The sequence below is a fragment of the Heterodontus francisci genome, unplaced genomic scaffold, assembly GCF_036365525.1.
Source record: "Heterodontus francisci isolate sHetFra1 unplaced genomic scaffold, sHetFra1.hap1 HAP1_SCAFFOLD_222, whole genome shotgun sequence".
In the NCBI taxonomy this organism is placed as follows: domain Eukaryota; kingdom Metazoa; phylum Chordata; class Chondrichthyes; order Heterodontiformes; family Heterodontidae; genus Heterodontus; species Heterodontus francisci.
This window is the reverse complement of record NW_027141699.1, coordinates 1,608,032-1,621,898: the sequence shown is the minus strand read 5'-3', so window position 1 is coordinate 1,621,898 and position 13,867 is coordinate 1,608,032.

Here is a 13,867-nt window from a genome sequence, read left to right as displayed (position 1 = left end):
TGTCAAGGGATATGGAGGAATAAAGCAAAAAAAAGTTTTATAGCAGATTGACAGCGCTGAAAACAGCGGAGGTGCTAGAGGGGTATAGAAAGTATAGGGTTTACTTAAACAAGTAATTAGGAGAGCCAAAAGGGGACATGAAAATTCACTGGCAGACAAGGACAAGGGAAATCCAAAGGCTTTTTACAAGTATGCTAAGGGAAAGGGGATAACTATGGATAAAGTGGGGACGTTAGGGAGCAAAGAGGGAATCTGTGTGTGGAACCAGAGGACATAGGTGAGGCTTTGAATTATTACTTTTAATTTGTGTTCACTATGGAGAGGGACAATGTAGGTGTAGTGATCAGGCAGGGAGATTGTGATAGACTTAATCAAATTAGCATTGAATAGGAGGAAGTATTAGCTGTATTAACGGGCTTAAAGGTGGATACATCCCCAGATGAGATCGATCCCAGATGCAATATGACGCAAAAGAGGAGAGAGCAGGTGTTCTGCCACAAATTTCCAAATCCTCTTTTGCCACAGGAGAGGTACCAGAGGAGTGGAGGACAGCGAATGTGGTACCATTATTCAGGAAGGGTAGCAGGGATAAACCAGGTAAGTAAAGGCTGGTGAAGCTAACATCAGTGGTCGCGAAATTGTTGGAAAAAATTCTGAGGGACAGGATTAATCTCCACTTGGAGAGGCAGGAATTACTCAGGAATCATACGCATGGCTTTATAGGGGGATATCATGTCTAAAACACTTGATTGTATTTTTCGATGAGGTGGCTAGGTGTGTATGTGAGGTAAAGCCGTTGATTGGGTCCACATGGACTTGAGCATGGCTTTTGATGAGGCTCCGCATGGGAGATTGGTTCAGAAGGTAATAGCCCATGGGATCCAGGGTAATTTGGCAAATGGGATCGAATATTACCTTAGTGGCAGGAGGTAGAGGGTGATAGTCGAGGTTTGTTTTTGCGAATGGGGGATGTGATCAGTGGGGTACCACAGGGTTCGGTTCTGGGACCCTTACTGTGTGTAATGTACCTTAATGATTTAGATCTGAATATGGCCTGTATGATCAGTAAATTCTCAGACGACACGGAAATTGGTGGTGTCATAAATAGTGAGGAGGAAAGACTTAGATTACAGGACGATATAGATGGGCTGGTAGGATGGCTGGAGCATTGGCAGATGGAGTTTAAGCCTGAGAAGTTTCAGGTGATGCATTTTTGGAGGACAAACAAGGTAAGGGAATATGGTAGGACCCAAGGAAGTACAGAGGGTCAGGGGGACCAGGGGGTGATTGTCCATAGATCACTGAAGGCAGCATCACAGATTGATAAGCTGGTTAGGTAGGCATATGGGATAGTTGCCTTTATTAACCGAAGCAGAGAATATAAGAACAGGGAGGTTATGTTTAAGCTGTATAAAATGTTGGTTAGGCCACAGCTGGTGTTCTGTGCACAGTTCTGGTCACCGCACTATAGGGAGGATGTGATTGCACTGGAGATGGTGCAGAGGAGATTCCCCAGGATGCTGCCTGGGCGTGAGCATTTCAGTGATGAAGAGAGACTGGATATGCTATTTTTCCCCCGACAGCAGAGTTGGCAAAGGGGGGGACCTGATTGAGGTATGCAAAATTATGAGGGGCATTGATACGATCGACAGGAAGAAACATTTCTCCCTTAGTGGAGGGATCAGTAACGGGGTACAAACATTTAAGGTAAGGGGCGGAAGGTTTAGAAAAGAGTTGAGGATTTCTTTTCATCCAGAGAGTGGCTGGAATCTGGAGCATACTGCCTGGAGGGGTGGTAGAAGCAGGGAGCCTCACAACATTTAAGAAGTATTTAGATGAGCACTTGAAACGCCACAGTATACAAGGCTACGGGCCAAGTTGTGGAAAATGGTGTGAAGTTGTATGGCTGCTTGATGGTCAGCGCAGGCATGTTGGGCCCAAGATCCTGTTTCTGTGCTGTGAAACTCTATGACTCTGGGTGCATCCTTGTCAGCATGACTGGCTGCTGTCGCTCTCAAGTGGAGCTTCATGGTTAGGTGCAGCTGGGTCTTGTAACTTCCTCTGTCAAAGGCACAGTATCATGAAACACGAGTCCAAAAAGACAGCATGTATGAGAACCATGCAATGTGACCATTGGACTTCCAGAGACGACCCTGTCATGGCATTTGAGGTTTTTCTAATTCTCCCAGAAGAATTTTCGATGAACCGCAGTGCCCACACTAGCTGATGGACAATCGTTTCCTCCAGCAGTATTGTGAAAGACAGATCTCACCACGGATTGTTCAACCCGTACACACACCTAAATCCAAGATTCCCACCCCTGCAGAGGACGTGACTCCCAAATCTCGTTGCAGATGCCCTGAGATCCCAACCCTCTTGAAGAGCTTTCGAGAACCTGACCCCATCTTTCAGAGTGCACAGCACGACCGTTACAAAATGATCTGTAGAACCAACACCCCTCCCCCACTCCACCACCTCTCACCCGATGGAGTGTTGGTCATTGCTGCCTCCCTGTCATGAAGCTTCGCCTCGGTGTTACTGGCTTTTAAATGTTATGTATCCAAAGACACGCCATCAACTTAATCAGAAGCTCCCCATTATATCACGATAAATTTGATGCTAATTTAATGAAACTACTAGTTCGACGATTTCATATCCATCCTCGTCACGTCGGGGCATCGATTTACGTTAGTGCTTTCCTGCCACTTATAAATCAAAAACTGACATCGTGGCACCATATTTATGGGAGAATGCTTCTGATGCGATTCTCCACCAACAACCCCGCCTCCCCTCGCACGCCACCCCGGCCCCCATACCACCATTCCCATTTCAAAATGCCGTACAGAATTCTGGCTAGAGTGTGTGAAGGAGACAGACAGATGAAGAGAATGTTTGTGTGAGAGACAGATGAGAGAGAGTGTGAACGAGAAAGTGATGGTAAGATCGACGGGGAATTAGAGGAAGAAGGAGAAGGAGAAGGGGTGGAGATGTAGTGAGAGTGAGAAAGGGAGAGCATCAGTGAGAGATACAGAGAACAGACATGGCATGAGATTGATAGGGAGACAGACAGAGACAGGGAGACTGAGAGAGAGTCAGATTCAAGGAGGGAGGGAGGGGGAGAGAGAGAGATAGATACAGGCAGACAGGGAATGAAATTGATAGAGAGAGACAGGGAGACTGAGAGATAGTCAGATACAGAGAGAGAGAGAGAGAGAGAGAGAGAGAGATGGAGTGAGAGTGAGAAAGATATAGCATGAGAGAGAGAAGGGGAGATAGATGGAGACAGACAGAGAATGCGATTGATAGAGAAAGAGATAGATACAGGGAGAGTGAGAGAGAGTAAGATACAGAGAGAGAGACAGACAGACAGACAGGGAGAGTGTGTGTGTGTATGTGTGCGTGCGAGAGAGAGAGAGGGGGAAAGAAAGGAAGGAAGAAAGAAAGAACGGAAGGAAGAAAGAAAGAAAGTAAGAAAGAAAGAAAGAAAGAAAGAAAGAAAGAAAGAAAGAAAGAAAGAAAGAAAGAAAGAGAGATAATGAAAGGGAATGACAGTGATATAGAGCACGACAGCCAGACAGACAGACAGGGATTGAAAGGGAGTGAGAAACAGAGATGGAGTCAGAGTCCACATGCAGGCCATGAGAGATAGATAGATAGATAGATAGATAGATAGATAGATAGATAGATAGATAGATAGATAGATAGAGAGAGAGAGAGTGTGAGACTGAAAGAGTGAGAGATACAGATGGACAGGGAGAGTGGGAGAATTATACAAAGAGAGAAATAGAGAGAAAGCCGGGGAAGGTCAGGCAGCTAATGAGAGTGATAGAGTGTGAGAGACAGATAGACAGATATACAGTGAGAGTGAATGAAATAGAGAGAGAGAGAGGAAATGAGCGTCATAGAGCGAGAGATACAGATTGACAGGGAGAGTAAGTGTGTCTGTGTGTGTGCGACAGAGACAGAGAGAGGGAGAGAGAGAGAGAAAGGGGGGAATGAACAAGTATTAAGGGAAATGGAGTGAGACAGACGGAGCATGAGACAGGGAGGTATGAAAGTGATAGAGTGTCATCTGTATCACAGCATATTATTAAGCTTGCACGCCCAATCGGAAAATAGTCAAATTAAACACCAGTAACTCCCGGAACAAAACAAACCATACCAAGTATTTTTACACAACAGCAACTTAACCATTTATCAAAACAATGTTAAACAGTATTAAGATAAACCTATGACTAAAGATTTTATAACTTCTTATTTTAATTTACCTCCCCCTATTCACCCACATACATTCAACAATAGTAGTAGTAGCGAAGCGGTTTTTTTTTTGTCATTTTTTTAAATTAACTGTCTCTTATGAATAAAATAGAAACCTAAGTCTATATGGATTACGCTCCTGGTAGATGAGAAAGTCGTATGTGGAATTGCGAAAATGCGACAAAAAGATGGGTGTGAGAGTAAGCTGTGAGGAGGATGCAGAGAAGCTCCAGTGCGATTTGGACAGGTTGAGCGAGTGGGATAATACATGGCAGATGCAGTATAATGTGGATAAATGTGAGGTATCAACTTTGGTGGCAAAAATAGAAAGGCAGATTAGTATCTCAAATGCGATAGATTGGGAAAGGGGGAGGTGCATCGAGACCTTGGTGTCCTCGTGCACCAAGTTAAGCTGAAATTAAGCATGCAAGTGCAGCAGGCAGATAAGAAGGCAAATGGTATGTTGGCCTTCATAGCGAGAGGATTCGAGTACTGGAGAAATGATGTCTTGCTGCAATTATACGAGGACTTGGTGAGAGCAGATCTGGAGTATTGGATGCAGTTTTAGTCTCTTCATCTGAGGAAGGATGTTCTTGCCATGTAGGAAGTGCAGCGAATGTTCACCAGTCTGATTCCTGGGATGGCAGGACTGACGTATGAAAAGAGATTGAGTCGATTAGGCTTGTATTCGCTTGCGTTTAGAAGAATGAGAGCGGATCACATAGAAACCTACAAAATTCTAACAGGACTGGACAGACTGGATGCAGGAAGGATGTTTCAGATGGCGGACGAGTACAGGACCAGGGGACACAGTCTAAGGATAAGCGTAAGCCTTTTAGGACTGACATGAGTGGTGAACCTGTGGAATTCTCTACCACGGAATGCAATTGAGGCCTTCATAAAAAGGTAGGGGCATATATTCCCCTGCAGTCCCATTAACTCAAACGGCAGCATTTAGGGTGATCTCTGGTGAAAACGTTATATATTTCCTCAGCAAGAGTGTTTGGGATGCACCTGTATCCCAGAGTATAATGATGGTTTTTTTTTGCCTCACTTAAGGATATGAAGTTACTTTTCCCTTGGACAAGAATTCATTATAACTTTCGGCTATCTATTTTTAACCTCTACACTCACTTTCGTTTTTGTATCGAGTTTTACAGCTGCCGTCAAAGCTACAGCCTAGTCTGCTGTACTCTCTACGTATTAAGTCCTATGGGTTTACCTCGCAATTTCCAGCATTCTGCACGAAGATAACCCAGCTTTTGGCAATGAAAGCACTTTGGATTGTGGACCTCACTCCGATCCTCATCACCTTCCTTTCTGGCCTGTGCAGGGGATACTGGGACATTCCCAGCTGTTGCTTCTTCTTCCTGGCTACTTGCCTTCCTTTCACTCTCCCACTTTATATCCGTTTTGGGTTTATGAGGGTGATGGACAAAAGGTTTTGGCTTATTCACAAGCACAACATTATCAGCAATTTCTGCCGCTTGCCTGGCCTTTATAACTCACAAGTCTCACAGGTTATCCACATGAGTTCTCAGTACTGAAGGAATTGATTTGTTTGAACTCTTCCAAGAGAATCAGTTCTCTAAATTCTCATATGTGGTTTCAATTTTTGATGCCCGTATCCAACGGTCAAAACTAATTTGCTTCACCCTCTCAAATTCTACATGCGTCTGCCAAAAAAAATCTCCATATGTTTTGAAACTTCTGATGGTAACCTTCACGGACTAACTCATACGCAGCGAAGATAGCGCTTTTTTTCGATCTCATAATCTGCAGAAGCCTCTTCAGGAAGCATGGCATGAAGTTCATGAGCTCTGCCCATCTACCGACTTTGCATAAGCAGTGTCCATCTTTCGTTTGGCAAATTCGTTTGTTTGGTTATTTTTGCACAAGATGTGAAAAATGACTCTAGTCCCTTTCCTCAAACATTGGAAGAGCTTGTATATATCTAAACAGCTTTTCCTTGGGTTATGGTCAGAATTAAAATTCTTCCTGACCAGACCGTACCTGGAATCAAGATTACCGCTTTGTCTTAGTTGCATTTCTTATAACCTAAAATCCCTCCCATCTCTTTCACTTTCTCTCTGAAGTTTAGGTTTTCATAATTTTTTCTCAGCCTCAAATTTTACCATTTCCTTTTCCTGTTGAAGCCTGAGTGTTTTATTAAAATTTCTAACTAAATCTTAGCCACTTCAGCTGCATCATCCTCTCACTTACTATCTTCTTGTTCTTCCTCTTTTACTTTTAAATGTTGGGCTATGACGTCAATTATCTTTGTTTTCTTACCACATTATTTTAATTCCAATCCTAACTTTGCTGCCAAACCTTTTAGCTTAATCGCTGTTAAAGTCGTCACTGAGGGGCACATTCACCTTTCCCAGAAACTCTGCAGCAACTGTTAACACCATTCAGATGATAAAGCCTTGACCCATTTATAGAAGAAACCTGGTTCATTTTATTTACCCTTTTCCAATTTTTATTACCTCACTTAGAATTGAACGTTGTCAGCATTGGGTTTAACCCAGAAATTGTGATCATCCAATTAATATGTGATCCCAGAGACGAGCCTCCAACTAATATGTTACGACATGCAGATAGGCTGCAGAGCTGGGCTGAGAGATGGCAAATGGAGTTTAATGCGGAAAAGTGTGAGGTGATTCACTTTGGAAGGAGCAACAGGAATGCAGAGTACTGGGCTAATGGGAAGATTTTTGGTAGTGTAGATGAACAGAGAGATCTTGGTGTCCAGGTACATAAATCCCTGAAAGTTGCCACCCAGGTTAATAGGGCTGTTAAGAAGGCATATGGTGTGTTAGCTTTTATTAGTAGGGGGATCGAGTTTCGGAGCCACGAGGTCATGCTGCAGCTGTACAAAACTCTGCTGCGGCAGCACCTGGAGTATTGTGTGCAGTTCTGGTCACCGCATTATAGGAAGGATGTGGAAGCTTTGGAAAGGGTGCAGAGGAGATTTACTAGGATGTTGCCTGGTATGGAGGGAAGGTCTTACGAGGAAAGGCTGAGGGACTTGAGGTTGTTTTCGTTAGAGAGAAGGAGGAGGAGAGGTGACTTAATAGAGACATATAAGATAATCAAAGGGTTAGATAGGGTGGATAGTGAGAGTCTTTTTCCTCGGATGGTGATGGCAAACACGAGGAGACATAGCTTTAAGTTGAGGGGTGATAGATATAGGACAGATGTCAGAGGTAGTTTCTTTACTCAGAGAGTAGTAGGGGCGTGGAACGCCCTGCCTGCAACAGTCGTAGACTCGCCAACTTTAAGGGCATTTAAGTGGTCATTGGATAGACATATGGATGAAAATGGAATAGTGTCGGTCAGATGCTTTCACAGGTCGGCGCAACATCGAGGGCCGAAGGGCCTGTACTGCGCTGTAATGTTCTATGTTCTATGTTCTATGTTCTGTGTTCTATGTTCTATGACCGTGGCTGGAGCAATGCACTGTTAATTCAGTTCCATCACACATTCCCACCTCTGATTCTGAACAATCTGTACTTAACAACGGACTCAGTGTTGTCCCCTTACGCCCCCACCGCAATGAATTTCGCGCTCGGCATGACGTTGAGCTCCTTGTCCATCACTTTCACCTCCGAGCTCATTTCTTTGACCTTGAGACCTCCTGCCGACCAGTGGACCCTTTCACCCATCCAAAGTATTCTCCCTCCACCTGGACACCTCCATCTCGCCTCTTACCAAGTCTTGATCGTTTCATTGTCGAAAGTCGGCGTGACATCGGTCGTCCTAATTTCTCCACTTCCCTTACCCACTCTAAATCTGACTATGTCCGAACTTGCTGCGTTCCATCTCTCAGGTGATGGAACCTGGTGACAAGGGTGCCGCTTTTATTGTCTGGTATGCTGAACTCTACCTTGCAGAGGCTCAGAGTCAACTCACAGACACTTCGCCCTACCTCCCCCAGGACCATGGTCTCACCTGCGAACCTCAAGCCACTGCCTTCTGGACTGTCACTGACCTAATCTTCTCCGGAGATCTTCCCTCTACTGCTTCCAGCCCTCAACCCCAGACAGCCTGCCTCGACCTTCTCTCTAAAATCCACAAACAGGACTGTCCCAGCAGATTCATTGTTCCAGCCTGTTCCTGCCCCACTGAACTTATTCCTTCCTACCTTGTCTCTACCTTTTCTCCCCTGGTCCAGTCCATTCCGACCTACATCCGTGACTCTTCGGATGCTGTAAGTCATTTTGGCAATTTCAAGTTACCTGGCCCTAACTGCCTCCACTTCACTATGGACGTCCAATCTCTCGACTGCTCCTTCCCCTACCAGGATAATATGAGGGCTCCCCGCTTGTTCCTTGAACAGGGACGCAGCCAGTCCCATCCACCACCACCCTCCTGCCTGGCTAAACGTGTTTTTACATTGGACAACTTCTCGTTCAACTCCGCTCATTTCCTTCAACTAAAAGGTGTTGCTATTGGTACCGCATGGGTCCTAGTCGTGCCTGTCTTTTTGTGGGATCTGTCGAACATTTCTTGCTCGAGTCCTACTCAGGCACCCTCCTTTCCCCTCTTATTCTGGTATCGGTGATCACTGTTACGGTGCCGCTTCTTGCTCCTTCCCTGAATTGGAAAACCTCATTAACTTTGCTTCCAATTTACACCCTTCTCTTACCTTCCATAGTCTATTCCCTTCTCTTCCACGACTTCTCTGTCTGCATCTCATGGGGTAGGCTGTCTACTGATATTCATGATAAGCCCACCGACTCCCATGGCATTCTTGATTACACTTGCTCACACTCTGCTTCCTGTAATGATTTCATCCAATTCTCCCAGTTTCTGTGTAACAGTCTCTTCTGATGATGCAACCTTCCATGACAGCGCTTCTGACATGTCTCCTTTTCCCCTCACCAAGGATTCCCCTGCACTATAATTGACAGGGTCTTCAACCGTGTCTGACCCATTTTCAGTACTTCTGCCCTCACCCCTTTCCCTGCCTCCAAGAACCATGGTAGCGTTCACCTTGCCCTCATTTTCCATCCCACCACCCTCACATCCAAAGGATCATCCCCGCCATTTCCGCCACATCCAGCGTGACGCCACTACCAAGCAGATCTTCCCTTCTCCTCCCCATCAGCATTCTGCTGGGATCCCTTCCCACGGCGCCTTCCCAAGCTATCACAGGAGGTGTCATTGCAGCAGCTTTTTCGGGAGCAGAGAGTGAGCGAGTGAGCAGCTGGGAAGGTCAGTTTGAAAGTAAATTTAATTTCCTTTTGTTTTTCGGCGGAGGCCAGGGGGCTGCTGGGTAAGTAAAACACTATATATTTGGGCGGTTTAAAATAACTTTCCTTTCATTGCAGAAGCTTTTTCGGGAGCAGAGAGTGAGCGAGTGAGCAGCTGGGAAGGTCAGTTAGAAAGTAAATTTAATTTCCTTTTGTTTTTCGGCGGAGGCCAGGGGGCTGCTGGGTAAGTAAAACACTATATATTTGGGCAGTTTGAAATAACTTTCCTTTCATTGCAGCAGCTTTTTCGGGAGCAGAGAGTGAGCGAGTGAGCAGCTGGGAAAGTCAGTTTGAAAGTAAATTTAATTTCCTTTTGTTTTTCGGCGGAGGCCAGGGGGCTGCTGGGTAAGTAAAACACTATATATTTGGGCGGTTTGAAATAACTTTCCTTTCATTGCAGCAGCTTTTTCGGGAGCAGAGAGTGAGCGAGTGAGCAGCTGGGAAGGTCAGTTAGAAAGTTAATTTAATTTCCTTTTGTTTTTCGGCGGAGGCCAGGGGGCTGCTGGGTAAGTAAAACACTATATATTTGGGCGGTTTGAAATAACTTTCTTTTCATTGCAGCAGCTTTTTCGGGAGCAGAGAGTGAGCGAGTGAGCAGCTGGGAAGGTCAGTTTGAAAGTAAATTTAATTTCCTTTTGTTTTTCGGCGGAGGCCAGGGGGCTGCTGGGTAAGTAAAACACTATATATTTGGGCGGTTTGAAATAACTTTCCTTTCATTGCAGCAGCTTTTTCGGGAGCAGAGAGTGAGCAAGTGAGCAGCTGGGAAGGTCAGTTTGAAAGTAAATTTAATTTCCTTTCGTTTTTCGGCGGAGGCCAGGGGGCTGCTGGGTAAGTAAAACACTATATATTTGGACGGTTTGAAATAACTTTCCTTTCATTGCAGCAGCTTTTTCGGGAGCAGAGAGTGAGCGAGTGAGCAGCTGGGAAGGTCAGTTTGAAAGTAAATTTAATTTCCTTTTCTTTTTCGGCGGAGGCCAGGGGGCTGCTGGGTAAGAAAAACACTATATATTTGGACGGTTTCTGAACCCGAGACACCACACTTGTCGTGTCTCCCACCCGCCCTCCTCCTCTAACCAAAAAAAAAAGGACTCGGTGGGGTGTTTATAAGGTAAGGCTTTTTCGATTTCTCTGGTTTTATTGTGATTGGTAAAAACTTTTCGTTCCTTTTTCATTTAACTAAGTTAAGCTTAAGATTAAAAATGGCAGGAGATCTCAGACCAGTGTCATGCTCCTCTTGCTCAATGTGGGAGCTCAGGGACACGGCTGATGTCCCTGACTCCTTCACGTGCAGGAAGTGTGTCCAACTGCAGCTCTTGTTAGACCGCATGACGGCTCTCGAGCTGCGGATGGACTCACTTTGGAGCATGCGCGATGCTGAGGAGGTCGTGGATAGCACGTTTAGTGAATTGGTCACACCGCAGATTAGGATTGCTGAGGGAGAAAGGGAATGGGTGACCAAAAGGCAGAGAAAGAGCAGGAAGGCAGCGCAGGAGTCCCCTGCGGTCATCTCCCTCCAAAACAAGTATACCGTTTTGGATACCGTTGGGGGAGATGGCTCACCAGGGGAAGGCAGCAGTAGCCAGGTCCATGGCACCGTGGCTGGCTCTGCTGTTCAGAAGGGCGGGAAAAAGTGTGGAAGGGCTATAGTCGTAGGGGATTCGATTGTAAGGGGAGTAGATAGGCGGTTCTGTGGTCGAAAACGAGGCTCCCGAATGGTATGTTGCCTCCCAGGTGCACGGGTTGTCTCAGATCGGCTGCAGAACATTCTAAAGGGGGAAGGTGAACAGCCAGTTGTCATTGTGCACATAGGCACTAATGATATAGGTAAAAAACGGGATGAGGTCCTACAAGCAGAGTTTAGGGAGTTAGGAGCCAAGTTAAAAAGTAGGACCTCAGAGGTAGTAATCTCAGGATTACTACCAGTGCCACGTGATAGTCAGAGTAAAAATGAAAGAATAGTCAGGATGAATGCGTGGCTTGAGAGATGGTGCAGGAAGGAGGGGTTCAGATTTTTGGGACATTGGGACCGGTTCTGGGGGAGGTGGGACTATTAAAAATTGGACGGTCTACACCTGGGCCGGACTGGAACCAATGTCCTTGGAGTTGCTTTTGCTAACGCTGTTGGGGAGGGTTTAAACTAATGTGGCAGGGGGATGGGAACCAATTGAGGTCAGTTGACAGTAAGGAGGTAGTAACAAAAGCCTGTAAGGAACTAGATAATGAAGTCAGTGTGACTAAGGGGAAGAACAGGCAGGGAGCAGATGATGAATATAAAGGGACTGGTGGTCTGAGGTGCATTTGTTTTAATGCAAGAAGTGTAGTAGGTAAGGCAGATGAACTTAGGGCATGGATTAGTACCTGGGAGTATGATGTTACTGCTATTACTGAGACTTGGTTGAGGGAAGGGCATGATTGGCAACTAAATATCCCAGGATATCGATGCTTCAGGTGGGATAGAGAGGGAGGTAAAAGGGGTGGAGGAGTTGCATTACTGGTCAAAGAGGATATCACAGCTGTGCTGAAGGAGGGCACTATGGAGGACTCGAGCAGTGAGGCAATATGGACAGAACTCAGAAATAGGAAGGGTGCGGTAACAATGTTGGGGCTGTACTACAGGCCTCCCAACAGCGAGCGTGGGATAGAGGTACAAATATGTAAAAAGTTTAATGAAAGATGTTGGAGCAACAGGGTGGTGGTGATAGGAGATTTTAATTTTCCCAACATTGACTGGGATTCGTTTAGTGTTAGAGGTCCAGATGGAGCAGAATTTGTAAGGAGCATCCAGGAAGGTTTTCTAGAGCAGTATGTAAATAGTCCAACTCGGGAAGGGGCCATACTGGACCTGGTGTTGGGGAATGAGCCCGGCCAGGTTGTTGAAGTTTCAGTAGGGGACTACTTTGGGAATAGTGATCACAATTCCGTAAGCTTTAAAATACTCATGGACAAAGACGAGAATGGTCCTAAAGGAAGAGTGCTAAATTGGGGGAAGGCCAACTATACCAAAATTCGGCAGGAGCTGGGAAATGTAGATTGGGAGCAGCTGTTTGAAGGTAAATCCACATGTGATATGTGGGAGGCTTTTAAAGAGAGGTTGCTTAGCGTTCAGGAGAGACATGTTCCTGTGAAAATGAGGGATAGAAATGGCAAGATTAGGGAACCATGGATGACAGGTGAAATTGTGAGACTAGCTAAGAGGAAAAAGGAAGCATACATAAGGTGCAGGCGGCTGATGAAAGACGAAGCTTTGAAAGAATATCGGGAATGTAGGACCAATCTGAAACGAGGAGTTAAGAGGGCTAAAAGGGGTCATGAAATATCTTTAGCAAACAGGGTTAAGGAAAATCCCAAAGCCTTTTATTCATATATAAGGAGAAAGAGGGTAACTAGAGAAAGGATTGGCCCACTAAAGGACAAAGGAGGAATGTTATGCTTGGACTCAGCGAAAATGGGTGAGATTCTAAACGAGTCCTTTGCATCGGTATTCACCGAGGAGAGGGACATGACGGATGTTGAGGTTAGGAACAGATGTTTGATTACTCTAGGTCAAGTCGGCATAAGGAGGGAGGAAGTGTTGGGTATTCTAAAGGGCATTAAGGTGGACAAGTCCCCAGGTCCGGATGGGATCTATCCCAGGTTACTGAGGGAAGCGAGAGAGGAAATAGCTGGGGCCTTAACAGATATCTTTGCAGCATCCTTAAACACGGGTGAGGTCCCGGAGGACTGGAGAATTGCTAATGTTGTCCCCTTGTTTAAGAAGGGTAGCAGGGATAATCCAGGTAATTATAGACCGGTGAGCCTGACGTCAGTGGTAGGGAAGCTGCTGGAGAAGATACTGAGGGATAGGATCTATTCCCATTTGGAAGAAAATGGGCTCATCAGTGATAGGCAACATGGTTTTGTGCAGGGAAGGTCATGTCTTACCAACTTAATAGAATTCTTTGAGGAAGTGACAAAGTTGATTGATGAGGGAAGGGCTGTCGATGTCATATACATGGACTTCAGTAAGGCGTTTGGTAAGGTTCCCCATGGCAGGCTGATGGAGAAAGTGAAGGCGCTTGGGGTGCAAGGTGTACTAGCTAGATGGATAAAGAACTGGCTGGGCAACAGGAGACAGAGAGTAGCAGTAGAGGGGAGTTTCTCAAAATGGAGACGTGTGACCAGTGGTGTTCCACAGGGATCCGTGCTGGGACCACTGTTGTTTGTGATATACATTAATGATTTGGAGGAAAGTATAGGTGGACTGATTAGCAAGTTTGCAGACGACACTAGGATTGGTGAAGTAGCAGATAGTGAAGGGGACTCTCAGAGAATACAGCAGAATATAGATAGATTGGAGAGTTGGGCAGAGAAAT